At 46.1% G+C, this 23,774-nt stretch overlaps 1 protein-coding gene across 5 annotated transcripts in view; it reads right to left on the bottom strand.

Moving 5' to 3' along the window:
- Positions 1 to 16,785, bottom strand: part of SFMBT2 (Scm like with four mbt domains 2) — a 222,258-nt gene extending 205,473 nt beyond the window's left edge. The window contains exon 1 of one of the 5 annotated variants that reach the window (XM_061179566.1): positions 16,694 to 16,785. The gene's annotated coding sequence lies outside the window, so the exon portion shown is untranslated. Of the gene's footprint in view, positions 1 to 12,592; positions 12,662 to 13,293; positions 13,332 to 14,535; positions 14,593 to 16,226; positions 16,400 to 16,693 lie in introns of those variants that run through there. The other 4 variants (XM_061179563.1, XM_061179568.1, XM_061179564.1 and 1 more) reach the window with 4 other exon arrangements.
- Between the last annotated feature and the right edge of the window lie 6,989 nt (positions 16,786 to 23,774).

Here is a 23,774-nt window from a genome sequence, read left to right as displayed (position 1 = left end):
CTAACTTCTAAAGAAGTTGGCGGTCAGCATTGCCTTTAATGTCATCGACTATTCCAGTGGTTCTCAAAATTTAAGGAACAACAGAATCACCTGGAGGGCGTATCAAAACTCAGACTGCTGGGCCCCCAGCCCAGAGCTTCTGCTTCAGCAGATCTGGGATAATGCCTAGTCATCTGGTATCTCTAATAAGTTCCCAGGTGACACTGATTGCTGCTGGCCCAAGGACCACACTCTAAGAACCACTGCTTTATTAAAGGAAGATTTTTGCCTGGGTTGTTTAGAGAGAGAAAAATAGTTCCTCATCAAAATATATCTATCGTAAGTACAGTAGAGAACATAATATTTCTGCAAAGTCATTTAAATGTGGGGAGAGTTAGGTTGGGTTTTGTAGAAATGGTTTTGCGTTAAATAACGTGCATTAGTTTTGCATTATAAATCATTTTCCTTATAGAATACCTGTTCTTTGAATTCCATTGTTTTGCAAAGTCAAGATTTGCTTTACCATCTGCCTCAAGTCAGGTGAGCTTGTTGTCCATAAAAGTTCGATAAGAGTTACAGTACCAAGAACGTACTGTGTTGATTCTTCATGGCAGAGCCATTCTCTTCATGCAGCAAAGTATCTGGACAAATTCTTTTTTTCCAGCCTCAGTTTTCTCAAAAGTCGAGAGGAGATTGGATCACATCATCTCTAGGAACTCTTTGTGTTAGGTCCCTCATTCCTAGCAGGTATTTTCCCCAGCTTTATTGAGATATAATAGACTAGCAGATGATTTTTTATATCAGTTATGTCTGCATATAATTTCAAAAGCCAGATATTCTACAAGGCTTGTACATGATGCACCCCTCCAAAAAAAAAACAAAAACAAAAACAAACAGCATTCTCCTGCCCTTCTCCTCCTTGAGGCAATCACTTCCAACTCTTTTAGCGGATTGTTTTGGCATTCATCTCATCTCTGAATATCAGCTTACTTATTAATTGTTCAGTTTTTGTCTTTATCAGGTGATACTCTACCACTCACATCACCTCTCTCTCTCTTTTCTTATATATGTGTGTGTGTGTGTATACATATATATATACACATCCTCCTAATAGGTATGATCCCATTACTATGGCTCTATAAAGACATTACAGCAGACCCATGTGGTGTACTATGATTACTTTTCCTTTCTCACACAAGTTTTCCCTGGAGTTAATGATGGCCTTGTTTTTTCCATGACCTTAGCTTTCTACATACTTTTCACTCTTTCAAAGCCAATTTTTCCATTAACTGTCTAAATCTCTCGATAAACTGAGATATATAGGTATTTTCTTAATTTCATCTTGAAGTAATTTCTACCAAGGCTTTCTGTTCTGCTCTAATCTAGACTAACTGCCTTCTATGCCTGGTAGCAGGTGTTATCCTGAGATCTTGCTTCACTTCTTTTATGAGATTCTCCTCTTATTCTGTGTCCCAGGTCTTCCTCACTTGGTTTTCTCCCGCCTTTTGATGGAGCACATTCTTCAAAAGGTTCCTAAGAAAGGATTTAGGTAGAAACATGTGCAGCTTTGCATAAAAATGTCTTTAACCTGTTCTCACGTTTTAACCCATAGTTTAGGTGGGTAAAAAATATTCTTTACCATATGATCCAGCAATCCCACTCCTCAAGCATATATCTGGAAAACTCTAATTTGGAAAAGATACATGCACCCCAATGTTCATGGCAGCACTATTTACAATAGCCAAGACATGGAAGCAGCCTAAATGTCCATCGACAGATGAATGGATAATGGAGATGTGGTACATATATACAATGGAATACTACTCAGCCACAAAGAAGAGAATGAAATTATGCCATTTGCAGCAACATGAATGGACCCAGTGACTATCATACTATATGAAGTAAGTCAGAAAGAGAAAGGAAAATATCATATGATATCACTTATATGTGGAATTTTAAAAAATGATGCAAATGAACTTATTTACAGAACAGAAACAGACTCACAGACATAGAAAAAACACTTACGGTTATCAAAGGGGAAGCAGGGGGAGAGATAAATTAGGAGTTTGGGATTAACAGATACATACTACTATATACAAAATAGATAAACCACAAGGACCTACTGTATAGCACAGGGAACTATATTCAATATCCTGTGATAATCTATAATGGAAAAGAATCTTAAAATATATATAAATATATATATATGAATCACTTTGCTGTACACCTGAAACTAACACAACATTGTAATCATCTATATGTCAATTAAAAAATCCTAAACTGGAAAAACATCCTCTCTTAGAATTTTGAGGGTTCCCCACATTGTCTTCCAGCTTCCACTGTTGAGAAGTCTGGTCCCATCCTAATTACCAGGTCCTCTGATGTTCTGAAATTTCACAATGAGGTACCAAATGGTAATCTACTTGTGGCTTGGGGGCTCTGAATGACTTCCTTCAAGATTGGAAACTATTCTTCAGTTCCAGGATATTTCCTGGAATTACTGCCAATTTCCTCCCCTCCATTTTCTCTGTTCTTTCATTCTAATATTCATTCCAATGTTGAATCTCGTTAATCTCCCTCATTTTCCCTTTTATGCCCCTTTACTCTTTAATCTACCATCTAGGGTATTTCCTTAAATTCCTCTCCTAGCTCTTCTATGGAGTTTTACAATCTAATTTCAAGAGGCTCTTTTTAATTCTTTGAATATTCCCTTTTTCCATCCTACCTTGTTCCATAGATGCAAAATCTTCTATTATATCCCTGAGGCCATTCATGATTTTTTTTTTGTAAGATGTTTCTTCTCTCCTTTGTAAGAGCAGGTATTTTTCTCCCTTGGTTAGTTTTGGTCTCTACTGTTTTATATTAGCTGCCTTCCTCAGAAGTCTGGTAATACTTTGTGGTTTCTCATGTTTATGAGTGGGGAATGAAAAGGCTGACTGGCATCTCAGGGCGCAGGAGTGAAGACTGTACACCTTGGGAACCACTGCACAGAGACCCAGCTGGGTCCTTCCCAAAGGAAACCCCAATGTGTCTTTAAGTCTTTGCTCTTAGGTTGGTCAAATTACACAGAAGAGGATTCTCCCATACGCCAACATGAGGGCTGGGGGGGGGGGTCTCCCGCCTACTGACACTGGTTTAGAAGGGAACATCCCAGAAACACAGTCATTTTGTTCCCTGCAGTGTAGACTCTAAGAAACAAGATCTCACTCCTAAATCCACAACAATAAAAAGCTGTGCAGCCCCAATTTCAGATCTCCAGACGTGTGTCAATAAATTCTCTCCTTTCCCTAAGCTAGTGCTAGTACCCCATTTTTCTCCTTGATTTCTTTATTAGACGTGATAAATATTAAACTATCATTGTGCAACTAGACTTTGAAACCAAAATTCTCAAAGTTCAGGTGAAAAAGTGAAACTTTACATTGGATTAATGAAGATACCTTAGCATTAGAAATCATTCTTCTCTCCATTCATCAAAAGGCAAGGTCCAAAGGCGTACTTCTCAGAAGGACTCACTCCAGTGAGCGTTATTATAATAGCAATAAAAGAAATGTTGCATTTCTTTTCAAGTTACCCAATTATCTAGTCCTTTCAAAGGGACCTGCCTTAAACTAGTTCAAGGAACGGGCAATTTTCCTACTGATGAACATGCTTACAATTTCAAGCTTGCTACTCAGAAACGGGAAAAAATGTTTGCAGTTGTTTTGTTTTTTATGTGACTCTGAAGACAGACTCTTCTCCAAACTGAAAATTAAAAGTGAAGGCCTAAACTAAAAGCTTATGGAATTCCGGACATACTCTAGCTGCCGTTGGAAATCTAGCATGTCTAAATCACAGAGAAAACTGCCTCATTTCACACTCCAGAAATTTCAAAATGAGCACAGGACACCTAATCTGAGCTAAGACCTTTCCAAACATTTCCATCAAAATGGAAAATCTCAGAGGATTCTGAAGGATGCATAACCCACGTTGTGACCAAAACCTGATCTCTGAAAATCACGGCTTCCATTTCCCTAAGAAACAACATGCAAATAACAGCCTGGCATCGCAAGAGTATCTGCAAGTACCATATTTGTAAATGGCTTTGAAGATGCAAAGAGGGGTTAAGCGCCCAGGCACTTATCAAGGAAGGCTTCCTTCTATTTACACGCACCCTGTCACCCAGATCACTCTGTTAATAATGCATGATGAAGCCCAGCTCTCCCCACTCTCACAAGCCAACACAGCCTCTCTCAGAAGAGACAGGCCTTCCTGATTCCATCATCAAGGGAGACGAACTGATTCTCTGGGGCAGAAGGTTCATGGAATTTCGCCATCCACCATATGCTCAGAGCTTGATTTATCTTGATTAGGACCACAATCTCCTGGCCATTTTGCAATTGGTTTTCATCGGGTTTTCACTCTAAATAGATTGAAATCTGACACAAACTGCTGCCCCAGCATAAGAAATGCTAATTTTTCACATCCCGATTCATACCTCCGTCCTAGGAAATAAGATATGTAGGAGATAAGAGGAGGTTGAGGAATAAATACCAGGGCTGGCGGTGGCCTACGATTCCCACAATAGCAAATGTGTCTTCTGATTCATGGTTTTAACTGTCACCTCTTAACCTCCTAACCAAACGGCAAGTGTATCACTCCAGACTGAGCAAAATCGGCCGTTCAAAAGCGGGGATGCGAAAAACGAGAAAATGAGCCTTCCAAGTTACTCGCTCAAGAGAAGAGAACACCTAATCAAACTGCAGACTAGCTGTGCCCCATCCTGGAAGTTCATTTATTTATTTATTAACTATTTACCTATGAATTATTTATGTATGATTCACTACTTATTTACTGTCAAGACGGCGGAGGCCTTGAAAAGACCCAATTAAATCTACTATACAATCAGTCTTTGCATCAAGGTAGTGATACAGGGTTTCTTACACCAGAAATTCACTTCCAAGCCACAAAGGTAAACACCAACCTTAGGTTAGCTTACGACGGACATGAAATACTTGACACAGAAGAGCCTGGTTGTAGGACCTTATCAAAGAAGCATGACGTTTCAGAATTAACACAGACATTTAGTGCTAACATCTTGCACAAACTCCAAACATAGGATTTCCCCATACCTACAAATATTAAGAGGAATGAATTAGAGCATCGATCCAAGGCTGTTAACAAAGCTAAGTAGCCTCATATTCTACAGGAGAACTGCATCTCACATTACACATGTGGGCATATGAGTCATTTTAGGGAAGCTAGCCCATGTGTTGTATGTACAGTCATGAGAACTCAAGAAGTAAAGAAATCTTACAAAGGACCCTTCTGTAAGCTAGACATGCATAGATAACATCTAATCATCAGTACCTAAATTTCTGAGGGGATTTTTATGAATCGGATGACTTCGAGCAAGACAGATGCAGAGCAGTGATGCTTTGGGGATACCACGCAGTCATCCTGCCATCAACTAAGACACCGACGATGAAAAGTACCGATCAGGACTCTGCAAGCCCACCTCTGAAGGATGCAGCCGGAGAGTCACCGCGGCCTGCAGGGTTCTGCAACGGAGCTGAGGATTCATAAAAGAACTGAAGAGCATTTCAGGTGCTGACTTTAAGCCATAGATACATATCCATAAAACTGGGCACCAATCACATGGTATCAGTGATATCATTTAAAGGCAGAAAGGAAATGTACTAGAGTAACAAGATAGTAAATAATAAGATAGTAATAAGTGGAGCCCATCCAACTGCAAATCATTATGCAAAATCAATAAAAACACTCTAATTTACTTTGGTTATAAAGAACTTGGGAAATGTAACAAACCCTACCGAAGACTGCAGAAGATCTGGTTTTACCCCATAATGTGACCATCACTTAGCAGAATGTACTCTTGGCCTTTTTAACTGCAACAACAAGCAACACTGTTCTCATCTGCAAAACACAGGGACTGTTCTAGAAGCCTCCTAAAGTCTCCCCTCCCACTCAAACATTTCAGGAAATCTGGGTTTTCCCAGACCTTCCTGGTTAAAAGTGTATGTAGTAGGAGAGAACAATATAGCATCCGCTCCAACGGAATAAAGACTCAAAAAAGGAAATAGTCACCATGGTCTAAGCTGGATCCCAAAAGCTTTCGTAAAAGAGGGGGGTCGGGTCCCCAATGCCCAGCTGGCTACACAAAGTGTACAATCTGCTACACTGCCCAAAGCCGCTCTAGTTCAGAGTGCGGGGATGAAAAGGGGAAGAGGGCGGTCTGCATTTTGCAGCTGGCTGGGAAGAATAAAGCATATTTAAGTTAAAGTTTTAAAGACAAATAATGACAAGGACCAAAACTCAAGGCTCCAAACATTCTGTTACCCCACTTAGAGCCACTCTCCGGCCTCCAAGCAGAACATCAAAAAACACAGAAAACCAGGGCTGGTAGGTTTGATTCCAGAGTTGGCTGTTTTTAGTAACAGTGCTGTGGACTGCTGGAGATCAAGGGAGAGGGGAGCAGAGAAAAACGAGCTGCTCCATAACCATCAGCCTTTATTAAAATGATGGCACCAGGGGAGTGGGATGAACTGGGAGGTTGGGATTGACATATATACCCGAATATGTATAAAATAGGTAACTAATAAGAACCTGCTATATAGCACAGGGAACTCCACTTTGCTGTACAGTAAAAACGAACACAACATTGTAAAACAACTATACCCCAATAAAAAGTAAATAAATAAATGATGGCATCCAGCTGTTCACATCTCCTTCCCTGAAATCAGGGGAGCACATCTGGCAGGGGTTCGATCCATTAGGCGCGTGGCCCTGAAGGATCTTGGAAATTGTCAGCTTCAGGATGAAGCATCGCCAGCTATGTTCTGCATAACCTTCTTTTCTGTCTCGTTAGCACACTGAGGTTAATGCTTCTCGGAAGACTCTGGGCCTGGCTGACAGACTCAGCTAGGAGAGCCCTCTCCCTGCCACCTGCCACTGGATAAATATCTGAAAAATCAGCCCCCCAAAGCACACAAAAAACAAAAATCCAAACACCAGGGAGGTAAGTCTCTCCAACACACATCTTTTTATCTTCTGGGGCTTTAAAAAGCCTCTTCTTAATTAGGCCACGTGGAAAATTAAGGCTGAAAACTGAGAATAAGATGGACAAAGACAAAATATGCAGGATGAGGCCTGCAGCATTCAAAAAGGACCAAAATCAGGCTGACGGGCCAGTGGAAATCTTAGCAAATCGATCTGGGCAAAATGAGCAAAACAGGGTCCAACCATTAGCCTGCAACAAACAGCTAGAGGTTGGGGTAGTGATTTTACATCTGTGGTTTGTATGTTTACAAATAAAAGATGAGGCATTATGAAAGAATAACTATGATTAGAAGCAGATGAACTTTAACCTAGTGAGTTAATATCAACCATGATGTTCATTAAGAAAACAAGTGGGATGCCTGGAACAGTAAACATCTGCACTCTGGATTTCTTAACATCATCTTCAAGACCTCTGTCCTCCGGTTCACAAAGACACAGGTTAACTCTCTCCAGATAAACCCTCACCTCCCCCCCCGCCCCACGTACCTTCATTCTAAGGCTGCCCTTGTCCACTTCTCTGCCCTTAGAAAGGCAGTGTCTTCCCTACAGAAATGTATGCAAACACCAGAGGAATCCAACCGAAATTTTGGCACTGTGCTTTTCCCTCCATCCCCCTAGATTTTTCTACCACTCCACTCTTTTTTGTTGTTGTTATTGGCCGAGAGACATGCAGGATCTTATAGTTCCCAGACCAGCGATTGAACCCACGGCCCCTGCAGTGGAAGCACAGAGTCTTACCCACTGGACCAAGGTTACATGAAAAGCTCTGAACCAGAACTGGGGTTTCTAAGTTCCCAAGACTGGTTCACTCTAACCATCAGGCCACAGTGTATTCACACCATCTTTAGTGCACTTTCAAAAATAATGCCAAAGCCACTTTCTATGAAAATCCAGCTACTTTGAGTTGGCAGAACTTGACTTTTAAGGAAGTGAAATCAACTTCCACTCACATAGGGTAAGTGGAGCTGGCTTTGAGCTGTCAGCTTCAAGCGTGAGGTCAACTCACCCCTGGAGGAGCCTGCAAGGAGCGGATGACCCAGGAGCAAAGAGAAGCAGAGTTGACCTAGACGTCCCAGGGAGAACAGCTTTGGGATTTTATCTTCAGTTTCACACCACAGAAGAAAATAATCCAATAAAACATCAAGAACTTCAGTAGAATCTAGGAGACTGTGCTCACGAGCGGCCAACGCTACTTAGAAGGGAAAATTCGTACTTCCTTCCCCAGCTTTCCATGCTGTCTGTCTGATTTCCACTCTCCACTACTTCCGCGACTTGAGAATTTTTAAACTTATTCTCACCCTCATTAATGGGTAGTGTCTTTCACCTTCCGCGACTTGAGAATTTTTAAACTTATTCTCACCCTCATTAGTGGGTAGTGTCTTTCAGAGAGGGAGGGGGGAAGAAAACAGACTTATATTAAAGCCTTTTTTTTTTTTTTTTTGGCCGCGCCGCGTGGCTTGTGGGATCTTAGTTCCCTGACCAGAAATTGAACCCAGGCCACGGCAGGGAAAGCACCGAGTCCTAACCACTGTACCACCAGGGAATTCCCAATTATTTTTTAAATCAAGATGAAATTTCAGAAATTCAACACTTTCCAAAGCTTTAATGGTCAAATCACATGACTGTGAACAACATTCTTTCCCAGCCCATGAACACCGCGTAATTTCACTTCAAAATTTAAAAACAGTGACTTCTCCCATGACCGTCTGAACTGAATGCAAAAGGAAAATGCTCTAGTCTTACTCTGTTTCAATAAAATATTTTAAAAAAACAAACCTATTTGTGTGGCCCTGTATAACCTCCCCAAAGACTCAATAAATTACCGATAAAGATACCAGCACTCACCTATAATGATTAAATAAGCTAATGCACTTAAATTGCTAGGCTGTGTCTCACGCATAGCAGGTAATCAATATACACAGTTTCAAGACAGTTTAAGACTAGGATTCAGGGCTTCCCTGGTGGCGCAGTGGTTGAGAATCTGCCTGCTAATGCAGGGGACACAGGTTCGAGCCCTGGTCTGGGAAGATCCCACATGCCGCGGAGCAACTGGGCCCGTGAGCCACAATTACTGAGCCTGCGCGTCTGGAGCCTGTGCTCCGCAACAAGACAGGCCGCAATAATGAGAGGTCCGCGCACCGCGATGAAGAGTGGTCCCCACTTGCCACAACTAGAGAAAGCCCTCGCACAGAAACGAAGACCCAACACAGCCGTAAAATAAATAAATAAATAAATAAATAAAAACCCAAAGTTTAAAAAAAAAAACTAGGATTCAAATCCTCTCTCTCTTGCTCAAACTTGCTAGCAAGTGACTCAGGCTCCCTTTCCATCTCCCCATGTGCAAAATGGAGGTGACAACACTCATAAAATAGAGGATATACAAATATAAACAATTCGAAGAGTGGCTGGCAAATAGCAGATGCTTAAATGAGTAGTTACTATTTTTTTTAATATTATTCAGAGTAAACAGATAATTCCAAACCAGAGTAATCCCACAACCCTTTCAAATCCAAATGTGTGGTTTTTCAGTGAGCATCTGTTTGAATTATCTTTTACATGAGACTTTGTAGGAACTTGCACTTGGAATTTCAGATGCTCGTATTGTACCTGAAAGTGATTGAGTTCATAATTCAGTTTTGAATGAAACGAAAAAAAACAACAACTAGCCAAATTTAGGAGAAAGGATGCTTAAATAACCTTATAAGGTATCTTTTCTCAGCCAATACAACTGCAGGGGGAAAAATATCACAGGATACAAATCTGTCCCACCTCCCCCCGTCCCACCAGCTCCAAACCCCTCCTTTGTAGTCACAACTGCTGACGCTCTTTGCCCAACACTTCAGAATTCACCAAATGCAAGGCATCTCCCAAAATGTGTCACTTTTGTTTTTAAGAAAATCAAAAAGAATGAAACCAAAAGCACAATGGATTCGTTCTTTAAATCAGTGTCAAAGACATCTATCTTATCACAAGAATAAAAACCTACATGACAAGAGAGCAAAACCTTTAGTGAGTATCATCTTACCGGTAACATGAAGGACCCTAACTGTCAATGTATAGCGAAGAATTAGCACGTTTTAAAATTCTCTACGGGCTAACCAGATGGGGAGTATGATGGTGGCATCTTTTAATCAGAACACTGCTGTACTGATCATGCAAAACCAATCCTTTAAGAATTTTATTTGATAACTTTATATAAATCATGTAACATTCCCTCTTAGACCGCAAGCTCTAAATTTGAGTATCTTCCCTTATTTACAATACACCTTCCTGTCTATAAACATCTTGTTTATTTACACAGACCTCCAAACAGCCAACACTTGGTTTAGCCAACAAGATCAAGTTTCCTAAGAACGTCCCAGGACATTATCAGTCTTACAAAGAGAGGAAGTACTTGCCCAGTGGCCCAGCCTGAAGGGCAGGAATGGAAAATGGAGGGTCAGATCTGATTCTTTCACTGGCTGGGTTACCTGGAGGCTGCAGCCATCCACCCGCACTATGAATATAATCGAATAAGGTCCAAGCACTCACCCTGTCTGGGCAGGTGGGGTAGAGAGGGCTATTTGGAATGGCCCCTTCTAGTCCTAGGAATTATTAGAGCAAACTCAAATCAGGTTTTTCTTTATGGCCTGTATTCTTTATGACCTGGCCCAGGCCCTGCCATTATTGGGATTATATGTGAAGGCTAGAGTGGTGTGCCTCAATTTTCTCTACACCTCTCCTTTTCCAGAGCACAAGTGAAACCATGACCCCGTGTGGAGCTTGCATCCCTTAACAATAACCACGTTACTTCTGCACGGTGACCTGTGTTCAAAGACATCCTCTGTCACGATGGCCAGTATAATGTTTCCACTCTACCTTCCGGACAAGAGTCTGAAAGATGAATCACTTGGGCAGGTCTGCATAGATGTGTTGAACCACAGGTCTTTTTTTTTCCCAAATAGAACCATGGGGATCTCTGAGTGAGATTCCAGTCCAAAGCACCTATTTTGTAGATATGGAAGTTGAGGCTCAGAAAGATGACATCCAGTAACTGGTTCAAGGTCATACAGCCAGACAGAAGCATCGCTGAAACTAGAAGCCAGGCCTCCTCCCGATTCTGTCCTCTCCTCCTCTGTCAGGAATCTTCCTTACAAAACAGAGCTGTCAGATCACGGGTCACCACTACAAATGCACAGATGGTTTGTCATGACAAGTATCATTTCCCTAACCAGTTTTTCTTACTTGTAGAATGAGAACAGTTAAGTTGCTACTAGGGCAATGTCGATGTAAGAACAGTCAGAAAAAAACACTGAATGTGTCTTGAACTATGGATCCTAGTTTCTTTTTGGGACAAGAACCTTTTACAAGTTCTTCTTTATGGCCTCTACACTGTTACGGGAACTCCAAAAGTTCCAAAAATAGTGAAATACTAAGAGAGAAATGGTATCTAATACTAGAACTGGAGGTAATTCAAATTCCACAGTAGACTATTTTTGTTCAATTACTTAAAAAAAAAAGGAACTCTTCTACTTTGAAATCTTCTGCGTTTTCACTACATGTGCTTCTCTGATCCCAAAAGCACCCTCTATCAATTCAAGGGAAGTCTCATTCACTTACTGCTCAGAGCAATGTTTCCATCACCCAGCATTTTTGCTCAGATTTGGCAAGTCCTTTGGGGACAACGGCACAGAGAGAAAGGTGGAAAATGCCACCTCAACTAGAGTGGGCAAAATGGGATCTAATGACCCATCAGCACTCCCAGGACAGCAAAGGAAAGTCTTATTATAAAGAGAAAAGGGAAATCAGCATGGCTTTCCCCTTTCTTCAGGACCCTCTTCTGCTTCCGGCTTCTTTTTTTTTTTTTTAAGTCAAGAATCATAAAGCTAGTTATCATAAAGCTGGTTTTGGGAAACTAGCAAGGTTTCCCAAAAAATTAGTCCACAATTTCTGCAAGAAAACATGAAGAGGAAAAGCCCTCTCTGATCAATTATTCCCATCATTAGTGAAATTCATGTCCCAGCAGATGGCTTGTTTGAGGTTCAAGATGTGGGTAACCTAATGGGAAATGGGAAATACTCCTTTGTCACCCCTGCAGGTCTCAGCTGGCACTTCTAGAACAACACACATCAAGACAGATTGGCTGATGGAACTCTTCTCTGGGGTAAGGGGTGCTGAATCGCCCTGCCACTGGGCAGTGGTTTCCACCGGCCCTGGAATGGGTTCTGCGCACAGCTTGGGTAGGGGACTGGAGAATTTCTGGTGCACATGGGTGTATGGTCCCCCGCCCACCCCGGCCACCTTCCAGGCAGCGGCAGGGTCCCAGCCATGAACTAAGATAAAAATCTGAGACAGTACTTATTTATGGAAAGGAGAAAGCAGAGTGTGTGCAAATTTAATGCTTCGAACGGAGAAAGTAGCAGATCTCCTATCTCAAAGGACAGCCTAGCCAGCAATTCCTTCTGACCACCAAGGCCTCTCCCCTCCCCCACACCTACCCGCTCCACCTCGCTCCCCACCCCCAAAGACTCTCAGGAAACGGGGCCGAATCTGAGCCTGTTTTCGGTTTTTCTCCGACCTGGTGAAACCTGGGTCCATTTGCTTGGTACAGACACGCCAATCGGTCCCCCGGGTCCCTCCGCTACGGTGCAAGGGTGGAAGGGTGAGTGAAGGTAGAGGGCGGCGGCGATGGATCTGGATTCAGGCAGGGTCTGCCTGCGTCGGAGGCAGTTTCCCACCAGTGGGCTCGGATCCGCCGCGGCTGCGCCGCTGGAGCCGACAAAACGCGGCGCGGGGACCAAGCTCTCCGGAGTCGGGGCGGAGCGCGGGGCCTGGAGCCCCAGACCCTCAAAGGCGCCGGCGCTCGGGGTCCAGGGAGGCACCGCGGGGGACGCCCGAGTGGGTGAGCAGTCTCACTTCTGCACTGAAAGGAACGAGTAGCCGTGCGGCCAGCCCCTGGCGCCCTGCCCTTCCCGGAATCCCACCCAACTCTATAAACCCAAAGATCCCGAAAATTCCGAAAGCGAAACTGCAAGCAGGTCTACAGAAGTTTGGAAACGGCCTCCCAGGCTTCCCGGCGTCGTGTCCGGACTCCCGACACCACCAGTGTGGTCAAGGACGAGCGCCCCTGAGAGTAGCCATCGCTCCGCAAGGCCACCCTCCGCGTCCCCGGGGCACCTCCCTGCGTTTTTTACGCGTGAAAGTCCCCAGCCCCGGTTTCGGGGCGGGGGTCGGCCGTGCTCCTGCCTCGTCTCGGTTCCTCCCTCCTCCCGCTCCTACCCATGAGAAGGAAAACTTGGGCCCTGCGAGAATCCTGTGGAATGTTCTTCGCAGTCGGTTGTATGTTCGCTTCCACCGCACAGCTAGGTGCAAAATCGCAGGTTTCGGGGCGTTGGAGTGAATTGTGCGCTTGTCAGCCGCGACGTCAGGAGGACGAAGGGAGGGGTTCCCGGCTGAAACTGCAGTTTACAAGCACAGAGCCATCTTAGGCTGGTTTCCACTTGGGCGAAGCCCACGGGAGAGCTGTCCCCGGGGGGACGCGCGGGACCGGAGCGCCGGGGACGCGCCGCGCGCTCGGCCCGGCGGTTGGGGGTGCGAAACGCGTCTGGGCCTGAGGGTCGCGGATCACTCAGCCCCGCCGCCCAAGTCGGAGGGAAAATCTGCCGCGGGGTCTCGCATCTTGGTGATGCTTCCCCCCAGGCCCCACCCACGGGCCGCCGCGAGGGACTGGCCTGTCCGACAGCGCGGCGTCCGTCTAAGTGGGAAGACAAGCCGATACCATCGATCCTCCCTCCAGGCCTCTGAAAATGCCCAGAGACCACGTTACTGCGGTAACTACAGACCTGGCCAGCGCTATCTTTTTTACCCCATGATTTAAAATCATCTTGGCGCACTAGGAAGACGCGCCATCAGGCCACGGGCACAGAGAAGGTACCCCGGACCGGCCCTCGCCTGGCCCTGGGGACGGCGCGCGGCCGCCGTGTGGCCCCAGTCCCCCAGGTCCACCCCGCTGGCACCGCTGCGCGACCTCCGCTCCGCGGCTGCATCCTGGCCACTAGCGACCCCTGTCGGGGACCCCAGTTCCCAGCTAAGGGCGCTCGGTTTGCTTGCTTTCCCTCGGGCTCCACTCACAAGCTCCGACTTTGCCCTCAGACTCCGCTCCCTGACCCTCTCCGGGCCCGGAGGCCGGCTTTTCCCGGGCACCTCGCCGCCCTCTCAAAGCACAAGGCGACACCCCTGCTCGCTCGCCGAGAAGGCCCCTAGCGGATCCAGCCCTCTCGGAGCCCGATCAGAGCAAGGGACACTTTCTTCCGCTAACGCTCTCCCCATCCCCCACCGCCCCTAGAGCGCAACTCCAAAAGCAACTCCTCCCCTCCCCCCTGCACGCTCTGCAGCGGAGGTCCGCGCGCCCCCGCCCTTCCGCCGCTGCACTTTCACTCCCCCACCCTACCCACCAAGCCCCGGACGCCGGCCCCCCCCACCTCCCACCCCACCGCGGCGCGAACTGCACCGGGTGCCCACCGCTAACTGCAGCGCGCCCCCTGCACACAGAACCCCACGGGCGTCTGCAGTCCGACTTCACCCGAAACCCTGGACAGTGAGTGAGTCCTTTTAATAAGCACCTCCCCGCTCCACCTACCGGGCTTTACGCACACAGGATCCAGCATACAGAGAAAGAGAACTGGTCTCCTAGAAAGCCGAAATAAATCATTCCCTCTGCCCTCATGTATTTTGCACCACGTGTCAGCAGTTTGTCATGTCAAATCATGGTAGGGTCTGGTTCCAAGACGCACACACGAATTCGGGGCGGATCTCTTTGGCACCCTGCCCGCCAACTGCACACACAGGTATGCACACTGATCCAAAGGCACACAGAGCAGTTGTGCTCGGATGCCCCGGTCCGGGCCAGCGGGACCCCTCTCCCCTTTAGCAATGGACTGGACACACGCAGACTCTAACCACGGAAAAAACTAGGGCAGCTCATTCCCTCTCTTTTTTCCCATTTAATTCGCTAAAGCAGCTACTGGAGTAGTCAAAGAGAGTTGAAACTAAGAGATGGCACCTCCGGTTGGGTTTTTTCCCACCTCAAAACCTTTATTTTCAGTTTTTAAAAGCCACCTTAGCCCGCCATATTGAAACTGGCACGGCTTCTAAATACTCCTTCCCCGCCGTTGCTTCCAAGAAAACACGAGTACGGATCGGGCTCTGGACTTGCGTCTGGCCACCGCAAATCAACCACTTCCCTCACCTAAGGCTCCCCCTTTCTCCGGTTAATCGCCTCCCGCCGCCTCGGGTCAAAAATCAGTAAATATATCTAGCAGTTCCTACAGTTGTTTTTTTGGCGGATTTTACCACACACACACACACACACACACACACACACACACATTAAAAAAAATAAACTCCAAAGCCAGATCAGATTAGTAATTTTGAAAGGTCATATGAGAGTAGACAACAGGAAAGCCCCAAGTGACAGGATATTACTTTAACGTAAAAGAAAAAATAATAATAATAATAAAGAAAAGAAAAAAAAGAACAAAAAGATCATCCATGCGGGAGCACGCTCCGAAACTACTACTGACAATTTCATTTCAGCTGCACAGGCAAATGTTTCCAAAGGGGGGATTCCGAATGTGTCCACGATTTTTAACCCCCTTGATGGTTGGTCTCCAGTCCTCACCCCACCGTCTTCTCCCCCCACTCCCCCCCGCCACCCCAAACACACATACACAAAAAAAAAAAAAAAAAAAAAAGGAAGAAGAAGAAAGAGACCCCAACGAGAGAGCGCGGGGTAGCAAGGGCGGCTGCGTCGCTAAAATGAGCGCACAAATGAGGAAGGTGGGCGGCGGGAGGGGACAGCTTGCACCCGGGGAGGAGGACACTTTGCAACTACGGACGGACCCCCGCCAAGGCCGGGCTTTGCAAAGCCGAGGGACCGGGGGAAGGGGACAGGGGGAGCAAAAATGACAACCCGGAGCGCAGAGCGGACTTTGGGGGCTCTGCTCCAGTGCTGTCGCTTTCTCCTCCTGTCCTTCCCTTTCGCTCCTCTCCCTCAGCACCCCCTCCTCCAGCCCCCCACCCCCGGGCTGGCTCCAGCTTCCCTTTTTTTCGGAGCTGGAAAAAAGAAGCTGACCGGCGCGCTCAACCTGCGGGCCGGAGGTCTGCTAGCTGGGCTGGCTGGGCGCGGGGACAGCGACCGCGCGGCGTCCTACCTGATGAAGTTCGTCCTCCCCGCGGCGTGGACTAAGACCCCGGGCGCCGCCGTGGTGGGGGGGACACCGACCTCACCCGCTAGCTCTGCTTTGCTCGCTCCCCGCCCGCCGCCTCCCTCGCGCGCCCGCTCCACTCCGCCGACTCCCACTACAGCCTCATTCCAATATGGCATCCTCTCTGTGCGCATGCCCGGCACTCTTTTTTAAGATTATTATTTTGTGTGTGTGCAGCGAACTCCTTCAACGACCTTTTCCAAGCGCTTGCAGAACGTCTTAAGCCAATTAGCCTGCGGGACGTTCCGCACTCCTTCCATTGCCCCCGCTGTGACGCCCCCCCTGTGACGCCTCCGCGTCTGGGCACATTCCCTCCCCCCCCCCCCACACACACACAGAGGCACATTTCACGCTCCCACTGCCCCCTCCCCGCCCCGCTCCCCTCCCTTTTTTTCTTTAGCTCCCATCCATACACGATCTGCAGAAAGTTCCCATCACAGGCGTTTCCGCACACCCATCTGCAGGGAAATCTGGGCAAACTCCGCATCTCACTGGAACACTTTCTGTTTCGTCGGTTTGCAATCCCTCCGTGGACCAAATGCACAAACTTGCGCTTTATCCGCCGAAGGCTGGTTCCGAGCGGAGAGAAATTCAATTCTTTCTGCGACCCGCGTCCCGCCCACTGCGCCCCACCCGGCACTTAAATTGCGCTTTTTCTATGGAGATTGAAACATTTCCTGACCCCTTAGGGATGGCGGGAGGGGGTCGGGGAAAGGTTTTCCAGGGAAACGAGCCCAGAGGGGTCGGAAAATTCAGTTGGGGTTGCTCGGGCCAGCTTGCCGCTGCGATCGGCAGGACATAGGTAACGAGGGTCGCCACGGCGTGTCCTGGGGAAATGTCCGGGCCGGGGCGACCGCAGAGGGCACCTGGCCTGGGCTGGCTCTTGTAGGGCGGGAAAGGAATCCTGCCCGAGAAAAACGTGGCCCTCTGCGATGGTGGGAGTGAAACAGGGGCAGCGCAGACGGGCGCAGGGTAGGGTTTTCCGGCGGCGTGTGCGGGTCCGCGGGCACTTTGCCCGGGGCGTGGGGGGAGGACAAAGTGGAGCTCCCCGGCCCGAGCAACGGCTGGGCAGAGACTGAACGTAATGTCCCCAATGCGGAAATGCTGGCGACGCCCGAGTGGGCAAGACGGAGAACTTCCGAAGGTGGGCATTGCTGTACTAAGGAGCGAGGAGATCCTGCTGGGGGCTAGAATTTATTTCTGTGGGAAATGGAGAACTGACACGTTTTGTCAGGGTTTTTGCTGTATTGCCACAAGGGGTAAAATCCCCCAGAGTCTCCCAGTTGTGTCCATCTCCTTCTTAAGAACATCTCTCGCCGCGCCCCTTCCCTGGCCCGGGCCGGGGGGGCCAGAGGACCCTGCGCTCCAAGGCTGCTTCGAGTTCGCAGCTCCGCCCTCCCGCCCACGTCCTTCCACCCCCGCGAGTCCTCGCGGACCGGAGACCTCAGGCACTAGAGGTCCTCGGAGGATAGGTGGACGCTCTGAAGGGCGGGGGACAAGGCGCGGGGAGGACCGAGAGAGAGGAGGTCAGAGTCTGAGCGCGCGCGGCACGGGCGGGGTCCTGCCCTGGCGAGTCCTCTCCCCGACAGCGGGGCCCGGCTGGTCTAGAAGAACCGCGCGAGGGACGTGCCGGGAAACTGCTCCAGCCAAGCCACGCGGTCGCGAGGGCCCCTCCACCGAAACGGTGGGCGGACCTCGGAGATCCTCGGGGGCTTCGGCGGCAGTGAGACGCCGTGCACTTGCAGTCTGGGCAAATTGTTTTTCCCTACATGTTGGAGGGCGCTCTGCGAGGTATAAAACGCCTTCGTCCTGTCACACGTTCATTCGAGGTACCACCTGAGACTCAGAAAGGACAAGCGACTCATAGTTCAAACTCCAGCCGGAGTCTGCATGCCCTCCAGCTTCCTGGTCCCCTCCTCTTAGGGACATACGACCTCTTTCACCTGAAGGTCACTGAAGGCGAAGAATCCTCACACCGACCGCACCCCGTTCCTGCACATTAACGCTGTCGCCCCAAACTGCCTGCCTCTGTACTCTGAGACGGCTCCCAAATGAGTCCATGTTTGCACCGCGGCTACTAGGGATCCAGAATGGGGACTCCAGGCAGGCTTCTGGACTCTACCCCCGGGTCTCGTCTTTTCGATCCTTCAACACACAGTCTGGCCCGTAGGGAGGGAGGGGGGCGGTGGACGGTGCCATCCCAAGGGGACTTACAGCGCGGGAGACCCACCCCGCGAGACCTTCCCTTCGACAGGGTCACCAGCTTCGGCACCGCTGAAGCGCAGCCGCAGCAGAGGGGCCTGAGAGCGGATCCCCTCCTCCAGCCAGCCCCGCTCCCCGCCGCGCTGCGTCCACCGCGGTGGCCGTGGCTCTCCCTCGTGTGCCCCAAACCTCGCCGCGGGGCTCGGGCCCGGGAGGGGGCAGAGGACCGCTCCTCTCCCCCCCGCCAGGACTTCCGGGCGGCTCCAGTTTACAGAGAGGATGCACTTTCCCTCTCCAAGAGCTGCGGCGACGTGAACTACAGCAGCCATTGCGCCGGCTCTAGGTTTGTTTACCAGTTTTGAGTCATTATTATAAACGGAACGTTATTTCATCAAAATAAGAAACAATTGCAAAAGGACACCGAATCCCTAACTCGATGGCCTGTGTATACATTATCTTACGGTTCCTCCAAAGTACTGGGGTCTCTTTATGTTTTTGGTACTCAGACCCCTGTATAACTTTGCCCGTGAGTCTGGAGAACAGTGTGGAGGAGTTAGAGTTTTTATATTTATCGCGATTAAGAAATAAAATCATGAAGCCACAATACACGATGGTCATCACATTGTTACCTCCAAGAATCTCAACGTTGTCTAGGGTGAAATTTCTCAAAGTTCGGCAACCCTCTACTTTCATATTGCTTTTCCCACGTGACTTCTTGAACGTTCCTTGGCTCTTTATTTTGCATCCTGCCTCCATTCTCCTCTATCCAAGGACATCAATGAGGCAGAAGAAATTGGTTCGAAGACTCCCCGAGGTAATTAACGCGGCCCTTCATCCCATTCCAATACCTTCCCACTTTCATTTTTATTTCAGAAGCAGATACTTTAGGGATGTGAGTCTCCAGATGTAGAATCCACCCTAAATCAATTAAAGAAAGGCGGGGGGGGGGGCGGGGGGGGAGGGGGAGGAGAGAAAACAGCAGAGTTAGCCAAAGATAAAGCCTCTGTAAAAACTGGGACTGTTTCAAAGTAAAGAAGGTATAATACATTCCAAATCAGAGAAGTTCAACCACGTAAATCTCATGATAAACGCCACGAGATTTCTCTATAAATTGTTAACATTTTCTAAAAATCTTGGCAAAAATAAGGCTTTGATCACACCAACTGACTGTAACTTACTTCATGCCTAAACAATGGTTATGCCATGAATTATATCACTTTTAAAATACACCTACACATCTAATTTATGCCTTCCAAGGGACTTGGGAATTCTTTCCTACGAATGAGGCTAAAGTATATAAAATATTAAAATTATATTTGCTAACTGGAAAATATTTAGGAATAAAAATAACAGTTGAAAAGTTTCCCACTCATTATTCTGTGTGTTTCAAAAGGTATTGCAGGAGAGTCGAAAACTATATGCATATGATTTATGCTAAAGACATATGATTACTTAAATCTTGTCACAATAATCTTCACACCAAGACGAATGTTGGTCAATTTGCTCATAATTACTCCATGTTTAAGTTATCGTATGAGGAAATGCCCTAAAGAAAATGAACCATTTTGCTTCCTTAACATAGACAATCTCTGAGATATTAGACAAATTAGCTTAACATGGAAGCAGAAGGATGGAAAAGTGTCACCCAAAAGCCCCTGAAAATAAACAAATATTTGAAGAATGTATGCAATCTTCTTTTTGCTGGAGGCTTGGGATCTTAACATATTGTCTCTTAGGCCAAGTGAGATTGTGTTTTTCCATCACCCCTCCTGAGGTCACTAAGAGTGAAATCTGAAGACACTCTCTTATTTTTTCACCCTTTTCCCCTATACCCATTCAAGCACTTAGCGCCTGGGTTGGGAGTCAAATGACCTCATCCCTGCTTCATCACTAATTTCCTGTGTGACCTATGTAAATCAAATGATGTCTCTGAGCCATTCTTTTCTCATGGGTAAAGGAGATTGGACTAGATGTTCTGTAAAGTCCTTTCAAACTCTAAAGAGTGCTTATCAATCTACCCCGGCTCAAAGCCACAGATTGCTTTCTGTAATATCCTAACACCATCTCTACCAATTAAAAATAGCCAAGGTGTAAACCCTGGGATCACAAAGAGGAAAAAAAAGGAACAGATCGGTAGGGGAAGCGCCTTCTTTGCCCTCCCGACCAGCAGTAAAGGTATTGCTGGAGTCATATTTTTGCCTCATTTAGATTACTATTGTGTTTTTGTATTTACTGTATGGGTTTTTGTTTGCCCATCTAAGTGTCTGGGCCAAGGTACCTGAGAGTCACTGAGAAAAGCCTGGGTGATGGAGCTCACTGTTTAAATGGGTAAATGAGCGTAGTGGTGAGTAAGGGCTCCACAAAGATATCACCTGGAGCACTTTCTCATCCATTTCCAAAAATTCCAGAAACCCACCGTTGCTTCCTGTACAGTATGAAGAAATTTCAGGCTTCCTTGACAAGAGAAAAAAATAACTGCACACACAAGGTGTATTAAAAAGAAAAAAATTCGTGATGTCTGAACTCTCCTAGGACATTTATTTAAAGAGCAGAGATGGTTTAGCTGTGAAAGTGCCAGTTTTGACTGATGGCTTCTTTTTCACTGAGGAAGACGAACATCATGATGAAAAGTCACATCCAGCTTCTGAGGCTACTTGTATTGGGTGCCTAGTATCACATACTCCACTTGTGAGTCTTATTTTATATGAAGCAGAATATTCTAGATCTTGCAGCCTGGCTTCCAGCCCTTTTGAGAGGCAAGGAAGCCTGAGTCCAGGGAGGTGAAATGACAGAGGTCTCACCTACAGCTGCAGAACAGGGCCTGGCCTTTCACTCTTGCACTCCATTAAAGAAGGAGAAAGAGGAGGGAAGATTTATTTAGCATCTATTTTGTGCCAGACGCTCTTCTAGGTGTCTTTACATACGTGATAGCATTTAATATGTTCTAGTCTCTATTTTGTGTAATGTCTCCTTTAAATGGTTTTTAAATATGTTTTAAGCATGTATTCCTTAACATACGAAGCAGGACTCTGATCCGTGGGCATGTGTCATGTAAGCATGTGTCACGTTTTACGTGGCAGAGCTGGAGTTGTCTGCAATTTTTTACATTCTCTATAACTGAGGCTATTTATTGCCCAACACAAACACATACACACACCAAAAACCAGCACAGGTCAGGGGTATGGCTTATGACCCGGGCTCAGTTTTGCCTCTGCAAGTTACCTAACTGGAGTGAGATTGAATCAGGCACTGTGCAAAAGTATAGAAAGTCCCCTTGGACTTATAACATAAAATAGACTAAACAAATTAAAATGGGCAACCAAAATGCCACATCAAAAAGTGGGTTTCACGTAAAAGCAAGTAGACAGTTTTTGTTATATGCACCCACTACCTTAATAACTCCCCAACTATGCTAAATAGAGAAGAAATATCAGTGTCAGGACACTGGACAATGCAGCTTTATTGTAGCCTCAAAGCCCCCAACCTATTTGATTTTACTGTATAAGTCGCTTTAGTGCATCTCACTACAGAAATAATTATTCTGGTCAAAGAAATAATAGTTAATAGACCCATAAAGCCTTGATTTGCAGTGCCATCTACTGGAAACAAATTTTGACTTGCTTTCAGATTTTTTTGTATAGTTTTTTTTGGTTTTTTGTGGAGTGTTGGGAATACAGCTATCAGGGGTAAAGGAAGAATTCAGTGCTTACTATATTTGATTATAGATAACAATTTGGCAGCTCTAGTTTTAAGTAAACAAATATATTCATATGAAATCATTCCGTTTTTGAATAACATATAGAGTAAATAACATGTTTCTTTGGAAAGTAAAACCTCTTCCACTTTTTAAAATGGGTCATTACAAGTAGCTTTTTAGTAGAGTGCTGTGATTTTTTTCCTTATCCCTGTAAAGATTAATTTTTACACTTGTAAATGCTTCTGAAATAAAGTTGATAAGTTCTTAGAGGTTTTCATTTTAATTTCATACCCTGTTAGGGAGGGACTCAAGGATTTTTCAAGGTTTCCCAAGCCAATTTCTTGACAAGGTAAATGTATTAAAAATTAGATATAGAAGAAAATTAACTCCTGGTAAGTAAAAATCAACCTCAAATATTTATTGAATGCTGCCTATATTCATGTTATTTAAGAGGCAAAAAGGTTTGCGCTGAAGATTGGGCTGCATTAGGCATTACTCAAAGCTAACAGGTATCTTTTTGCCAAACTCACCAGAGGCCTTCAGAAAACTCCCTGGTTCTACTGAATCCACATCTGCCCCATAAGACAGTATGTTAGAATGGAAAGAACTTGGACTGGGAATTCCCTGGTAGTCCAGTGGTTAGGACTCTGCACTTTCACTCTGGGGGCTTGGCCAAAAATTTTTTTAAAAAAACTTGGACCGGAAGCCAGAAGGACTTGTACTTAAATCCCAGCTCCGCCATCATTGGTTTCCCTTTGTCTCTCTCTGTCTGTCTGTCTCTGTGTCTCTCTCCTTCCTCCCTCTCTACCTGTTTCTATGTAAAAATGGATTAAATTTCTCTTTCAGAGAGAAGGACTGGCACATAAGAGAAGCTTCAGAAGTACTACCTGCTCCAAAATATTACCTGCTCCATCTCCCATCTGCCACTTGCTCAAAATATGCATTGTTCATAAACTTCTAGTACAATCTTGTAACATTTTAAAATTCGTGTTTAATAACTACAGGTTGAACGATTGAATCAAATCACATCCCCAATTTATTTTCTGCACCACCAAGGTCTTGCACCCTGTGTGATCATTTCAGCCACTTCCTCGTTGACCATCTTCTCCTGTTATCTTTATTCTTACTTCACTATTCAGTAGTTTCCTCTCCTGAAAATGCTAATAAATATTCCAAAACAAGAATGGGGCTAGCAACTGATTCATATGATATTAAAAGTCTTTAAGTTAGATTCTGCTTATTGGAAGCAAAGCGTTCACACATACCAATGCTATACTACTTTTATGAAAAGTTGTCCATCTCTAAAAGTCTAACAAATTTTAACACCCAGTTTGAAAAGCAGACAACAGCACCAATAGCCAGCTCCTAGAAGACTGTTTTAGATTCACATGTGATGGATCATAGAATAATACTACAGCCCAAAATAGTGAAAAAAAGGTATAAGGTATGAAGAGACTTGCATTCAAATCCCAGTGGTATCCCCTAATAGATTCTTTATAAGTCAATGAATTTCTCTGAGCCTCAGATTTACCAGCTGTGAAATGGACATAATAGCTTACCTCATAAGAATGAGAGAATTTAAGGAAATGCATCGT

Source organism: Eubalaena glacialis, chromosome 2 (genome assembly GCF_028564815.1).
Source record: "Eubalaena glacialis isolate mEubGla1 chromosome 2, mEubGla1.1.hap2.+ XY, whole genome shotgun sequence".
NCBI lineage: Eukaryota > Metazoa > Chordata > Mammalia > Artiodactyla > Balaenidae > Eubalaena > Eubalaena glacialis.
Note: the sequence above shows the minus strand (reverse complement) of the source record. Positions and strands in the feature narration are given on the sequence as shown.